Source organism: Lathyrus oleraceus, chromosome 7 (assembly GCF_024323335.1).
Source record: "Lathyrus oleraceus cultivar Zhongwan6 chromosome 7, CAAS_Psat_ZW6_1.0, whole genome shotgun sequence".
NCBI classification, from domain to species: domain Eukaryota; kingdom Viridiplantae; phylum Streptophyta; class Magnoliopsida; order Fabales; family Fabaceae; genus Lathyrus; species Lathyrus oleraceus.
In genome coordinates this window covers 313,848,466-313,856,074 of record NC_066585.1, presented here as the reverse complement: position 1 = coordinate 313,856,074, position 7,609 = coordinate 313,848,466, and positions in this window count along the sequence as shown.

The following is a 7,609-nucleotide window of genomic DNA, read 5'->3' as shown; positions in this document are numbered from 1 at the left end:
TCCTAAGGAACGAAAAACAAATTTCAAGTTTCCAAGAGCAAAATGAAGAAAGATACTCATTCATTCCCGCACACCATCAATGCGGAAAGGAAGGCACATAAGACCAAAATACCCTCAAAATTAGAGAAGATCCAAGAAACCGCAAAAAAAAAAAGTTAAGAAAACCTATATGTCTTGGGATAACAATGATATGGAATCCTCTAACAAGGAAGAAACAAACATGTCTCTCATGGAAACTCATGAAGAAGGTGAGGTAACCTCATATTTTTCTTATCAAGACTTATTTAGCAATGTAAAAAGATCACTAAAGAAACAAGTAAATTAGAACAAATTCACTACCTCCAAAGATAATATTTCTTCCCTCGAATTGAAAAATAAAAACTTATTGGAAGAAATAGAAAGACTTAAAGAGAGAAAAAATTATCTAATTCAAAACTCATCCTCTTCTCACGAAGTCTTATATGAATTTATTAAGTGTGATCAATGTGACGTTTTGAAAAATAAAATTGATGATCTTAAAAACAAACTTGATTAATTCATTAAAGGAAGAGATACCTTGGATCGTTTCTTAAGTAACTAAATGGTGTCTTACAATAAGGCTCATCTTGGTTATGAACCTAAGAACAACAGTAAAAGCTTTAGTAATATTTGCAATGCCCAACCGAAATATAAATGCAAAAACCTAAAATACAATTACTATAATAAAGACAATTGTATTTTTATGTTATGTTTTATCAAAAAGATCCATGAAAGCAAACAAGGATATCCTTCCTCAGATTATTATAAAGGGCACTGTGAACGTAAAAAGAGAAAGATGTTTACTTATAATATGCATTCCACTAACATCAAAGAACCCAAAAAGATTTGGGTACCAAATTTTGAAAAGACAAATTGAGATCCAGATATGCTCGACAACTTGATATCAAAAGATGATATCAACAATTGCTCTTTAAGTCATACAAGTGAAGAAATAAACAGGTTCTCTTTTTTCACTTCTACCAGAAGAGAGCTCATTTGGTAAGAGTCTCGGTCTTACCTTTAAGTTATTCTTTTGACTAAAGTTTTATAGCACAATTTACTTTTAATTAAGTTATGTGACAAGGGTAATACTATATCTTTTATATACATGGTCTTTAAAATCCTTGAAATAAAATTATTTTTAAAAATCCTCTTCGAAAAAACCATGACTATAGAAGAACTCATACATATTATCTTTGGTGAACTAACCGCTAGTAGGTAGAAATAGAGGTTGTTAATTATGCAGATATCCCGAAAAGAACATCCTTGGAAAATAATGATCAATGGAAAGAAAAATATCAAAGACAAGAGGAAGTCTAAAGTCCAAACTAATTTACATTTATGGTACATGTTATAAAATAGTGCCTAAAAATAAAAACTAAGATATTAGTGCAATATCTACATTACACACAATCCACAACGGAAGAACTCAGTAGCTGAAAACCTTTGAAACATCACCCTGAAACCCCATGAGTTCAACCTATAAATAATACTTGAAAAACAACAACGATAATGGGATGAGATGATAATCTCAGTGAGTTCCCCTATCTTATGGGTTCACTCGGCTCTACAGGGTTTCTAATTGATTTCATAACTCAATTCTTCAAAGAGGATAAAAACTTAAGAAATTAAGGGATTATTGCATTGTATGGAAATATGTACACTTGAGTTCAACAACTCAAAACAATCATTATTTGGAAATCGTGCCAAAGCATCTTTCCCCGGCCAACCCTACGTCTAGGATTCTCAATACAGGTCGCAGATCCTTGTATGATGCTTCGACTTTCTTATGGATTTCAGATTCTTTCATGAGACTCATACCCAATTTAAGAATTGTCACTCCCTATGGGACTCAACACCATTTCGAGCCTTATTCCTCGTATGGGACTTCAACCCAATTTGAGGTCCACTATGGGACTCTAACCCATTTGGTTGCACTATAGGACTCTAACCCATTTGGTTGAGCAAAGAATTAATGCATATATCATAATTTTAACTTCTAATAAGCATCAAACTTTGGGACGGACACGACAATGCGGTTGTTTCCAAATACATGAGTTGTTCCTTAAAAGCAACGTGATTAATCGCTAATCACCAGATGATTACTTTCACCCTCACACAAACATCATGTTCCATATAGAGCATATTATTTCATGATTTGATTTATTGGTACAAATATACATTCATGATACATGCCTAGGTATCCTTGTGTCCGGATATCGCTAACTAGTTCTCTTATCCTAACTTAAGTTAGGTTACTAATTCACTCACCTAGATGTCATCCTAATTATCCTTACTTATCAACATTTTAGACTATTAAGCACAAACAAGATAATTATCAAATATACACAATAACACACATAAGACCCATAACAATTATTATCATTCACCAAGCATCCTTGGTTTAAGAATCGTGGTTTCCTCATTACCATGCAATAACCCATTGTATTAGCCTTCCAATGGCTCTAGTCTCGTATCCATCGGATTATCGGTTCTTGAATTATCGTGGAAACAAGAACCAATGTATTCAACCAACAATCCATAATATAGTTTATAACATACATTACAATACAACTCATAAACATACATAAAACATACATGATAGTTCAATATATCACAATAAACCCTAGTAAGCAAGGCCATCTCATTCAGTATTCAATCTAACTTATTCAACTTTTACGCTATATAGATAAGTGTTTGTTAGATCATCCTATTATGGGAATAACCAGACTAAAAGGTAAGACATAATGGAATAACTCATTTAGAATTCTCTTTATATCATAATCCTCTGCGGTAGCTTACTAACACATTCATTCTCGTATCAATTGGAGATATTATTCCCGTTTTATGGTGGAAACAGGGAACGAGGTATTAAATCAATTCATCATATCATATATAATAGTTTATCATCATTATCCTATCAAACATTAGCATAAAACATGTTTTTACTTCACCATCTAATAAATAATTGAAATAACTTTCAAATGCATTTGACAACGTCTCATTCCGAGTTACGATTCTCGAGTTATGGTGAAAATGATAACCAAAGCATTTTCTCAATGCTGCCAAGTTCGCTTAGAGAGCTCTAGCGAACTCCCGGCGAACAGACTTTGCTAAGCGAAGTCCTAGCGAACCAAGTTAGTAGTAGACTTCCCCTGACTTTGCTTAGCAAACTGTAGTGAACTGGTAGCGAACATGACAATATCAGAACATTACCAGGGCATATTTGGATGGGGAAAACACCAAATAACATGTAAAGATCATGGGATAACATATATAAGCATAAACAGCAACCAATTCATCAAGTATTAGCAATAACTTCATGATTTAGCAAACACACATAACCCTAACCCCATTCCCATTAAATTCTCCCCAATTGTTAACATTATCTAGGAACTCACCTCTAAATGATGAAGATGATGGGGAAATTGAGATGAATTGGTGAAAATGGTGATGATGGTGATGATACTTCCCTGAGTTTTATTCCTCTTCCTCCAAGTGTTCTCCCTTTCTCATCTTTTCCTATTCTTTTCTCTTCTATTTCTCTTTCTCCTTTCTTTCTCCCTTACTGATATCACTCTTCTTGTTTTTATCTACTCTTCTTTCCTTCTTTCTTAACCACCACACATTTATAGTATACATATATAATATATGGTATTAAGTAATGACACAAAATATCTAAATTGATGTTTTTTCTTCTAGTACCAATTGACCAATTATTAATGTTACCAAAATGTTCCCTATTGTACTTATTAATAATGGTGATTCTCTTTTAATAATAATTGATCTCTTCTGAGTCCACTAGGTACTCTATTTGTCCCAACTGATAACAATTAGAGCATATAGGAGCTCAAGTTGTTCCAACTGACAAGAGATAAAGTATATATGAATTTAGTTGGTCTCAACTAACAATTAATTGAGCATTTAAAGGAATATGGGAAATTACACTCCCCCCCTTAAATTGAAATTTGCCCCCGAATTTCCCGCACTCAACAAAATAAACACTTCTTGAATCACCGTCTCAAGTCAACACTTGACTTTGCTTCAGTTCAATCCTCTAACCTACTCAATCATCCAACTTGTCTTCACTAGAAATCGTCCTTCTTTCATGAACTCTTGAAACTTCATGATTTTAACCATAATCTTATTCCAATATTTTATTAACTTCTAACCTTGACCCCACTTAACTCATATGATGAACACTCTGAACTGTTTGGTCATAAATCCTTCTGGAATCCACGAATTTCAGTTCTCACACTAAGTTACATAAAACATAACCATAATGCCTTATTTTGATTGGGTATTCAATACTTATTAAATCTTCATGAGATAACTTCCTGGTGGATATGCCACGAGTATATACACATGACGCTTCACTTCTCTCGTATTACTGTAATAAGATAACATCCTTAACACGAGATTGTCTTACTTCCATTCCTACGAGTAAATATATCTCGTCCTCCATACAATTGCACTGAACTCTTCCATCCATCACCTTCCACTGTGCTACTCTGATTTGAACAATGTAGAAGATCTAGGGTTCTTAGGCATTACTGATTAGCTACCATCTTCATATGAAACACACATATCCTCTAGAGTGTCCACCACCCAAAACAACACTAGAATCTTACCAATATCCACCAGTAGAATAATTCACTAACGCACAAAGGTTAAGAATATGACCAAAACCTTATGAAGATAGATACTCAAGATGCACATGATTTAGTTACACTTCCTGACCAAAATCATTCATCTCCAACGTCCTACTCCATCTTTCGCAATTCTAGCTAGTGTTCATACTTATATACAATTCAAGTTACATACTTAGCTTCAAGAATATCTCATTCCTAATTTCGCCTAAAAGGATGACTCGTGAATATTGTCAATAGGGTAAAGTATCGTTGTATACATTAATTACCATTCTCATGAGGGACTACATCTGAAGTCGTGAATCCAAGAGAATTATACAATCTCATACTTTGACTAACCACTTACACCTTAATAACACATATGTGAGATACTAAACCGATCTCTTCAAGATCACCACTTTGGCAAGTATCTTCCAGCTTCACTCCTTATGGTTCTCATTAGTCATAATAGTGATACACCCAAGACTTACTCATACTGAGTATGGTTAACTAGGTTGGTCCCCCAAACATCTTACTTCTTTTACATTTCTACAAATGATTAGCTATGCAATACACTTTAAAAATTCCAATTTCAAAACTATCAATTTGTGTTGTAGTAACTTGTAACTCCACCCTCAACTCTCACATCCATAATGGTACACCAATGAGATTTAGGATACACTCAATTCCAACAAGGTGCCAATCCAAATACTTCTCAAGAAGATAAACAATAACCTAGCTTTCAATAACCCACTCTTACTCTTGCAAACCATATAATATGCACTCAAGGTGAACCTTGACAATACCACATACTTATTGACTTTGATACTCTTCCAAAATAATATCCATTGAATACTTTACCACACATAAGTCACTTATCTGAGCGACTCATAACTAATAACTCTTACCATCTACCTGCAAGTCCACCCAGTATATTCCATTCCACGATTCACACTTAGTCCTATACTCAATCTTGGTTTGTCTTTTGTTGCTTACCACAGACTCAAACTTCTCATGACATAAGACTCACTGCTCAAAATAAAGAGTGTGATACTTTACATCCATCTCAGAGCAAGGAATCAATTACACAAACTTGTGACCATAGTACTAATATCACATACTTCTCTTAATATCAAGGTTTAACTTTTCTCCACTTCACTTCATACTCTCAAAATATTAGTATGTGAACAATCATCAATTGCACACTTCTGTCTTAACTTCGACGAAGTTGTATGATCCCATAATGTGTTTATCGGAAATGCATTTCGTTACAATAGTCATATTACAAGGTTTACATTACTCCCAGACTCTATGTTCACCCATCTTCCTATGGTAATTCTCTTAACTCCAATTATAGAACCATTCAACTAGAATTCATTAAATCCAAATTACTTGCCCTTTTCCTCAAAACAGATCTCCTTCAACCAATCCCACCAGAGCTTACATTGTTATATAATGATTGTGCTCTCTTTGATCCAATCTCTTTCAGTTGATCTTTTGATAACTCAGCATTTCCATAACATCTCCTTACTAACGTTGAATCTCTGACGAACTATCCTAAACTCGATCTCTCTTCTAAGACTGAATATACTTGATTTATCTTTTATCCTTCATTTGGTGCATACATGATTAACATAGAATAGGCAGCCATGTCCTTGAGTCTCTTCTTAGACTTCACCATTACCTTAGACCCTTAACAAAATTTGAATGTCCCTATCTATCAAGCCCTTAACCACTTGGAAGGTACCCTTCCAAATATACTCCCTGAGATACTCTTGTTCTTCTAAGATTCTCTAGTAACCTTAGAAGTTGAAACACCAATGCACTACCTCACTTTTAGACCTTATGTCATACTTACAACAAAACCATTCTTCCTCCTTCACTGTATGGAATTACCTATAATACTTATTCCATACTAATGGGTCAATCTTATTTGTCGCAACCTGAAAAAAAGGAATGCGAAAAAAAACAACCGGCTAGAAAAGAGATGACAGAAGAGTCGCCACCGTGTGTTATTTATTCCAAAGGAGGGAAAGGAAACGCTCGAAGTAAACCTGAAAAAAGGAAAGGAAAAGACAAGGTCTCGCAACCAAATCTTGGGTTCGGGAGCCGATTATGCGAAGGGAAGGTATTAGCACCCCTACGCATCCGTAGTACTCTACAGGATCCACTTTTGTTATTCTTGTCTAAAGGGTGTGGGTTTATCTAATGTACTATTTACTAAAAGAGGGGTCAAAAGAAAATGACTCACACGGATGTCGCATCCACTGCATACGTATCTCATCTGAATATGAGAATCAGAGTCTTTGTAGCTCGGCTACCTATGGGTTAAAGAGGAGTGTGCTCGCTAAGACATCGCGTCTTATGCCTACGTATCTCATCTGGAATGAGAATCAGAGCAAGTTATAGTTCGGCTAACTACGAGGTAAGGGTTGTGTTTTGGGGTGAACGACGTTACTACGCAATCTACCGGATGCTCGACCTTTGGAGACTTACTCGCCTGTAGTAGAAGGAGTAAACGTGTTCTTAGGAGAAGAAAAATCAATGAGTTGGGGTGTTTTAGGAATGCTCATGCAAAAGGGCAGTCCTAGACGAAGGAACCGCGCTACCTTAATTGACATGCAAACAGGAGACTATACAAAGCCTAGCAACCCTATGGGGAGACGATCACAAAACAAACATGCATAAAGTAAACACGCCAACAAGGGGGCTCAAACATACATGGGTAGGGCTTTAGTCAAGAGGGGTCATATCAACCTCGATAAACAAGCCATGGAAAGGTAATCAAACGGGCTCTTAACCACTGACATTGACCGTCAGGGTGAGCAGATCAAAAGGGTAATGAGGATAAGACCTCATAGCTCTTAACCCTGGACAGGGCGAGCTCATGATAAGGCGTGGGGGTTCAGAAAGGTGGAACCCTCTCCACTGACCGACCGGACAAAAGATCTGGGGCTTTTGTT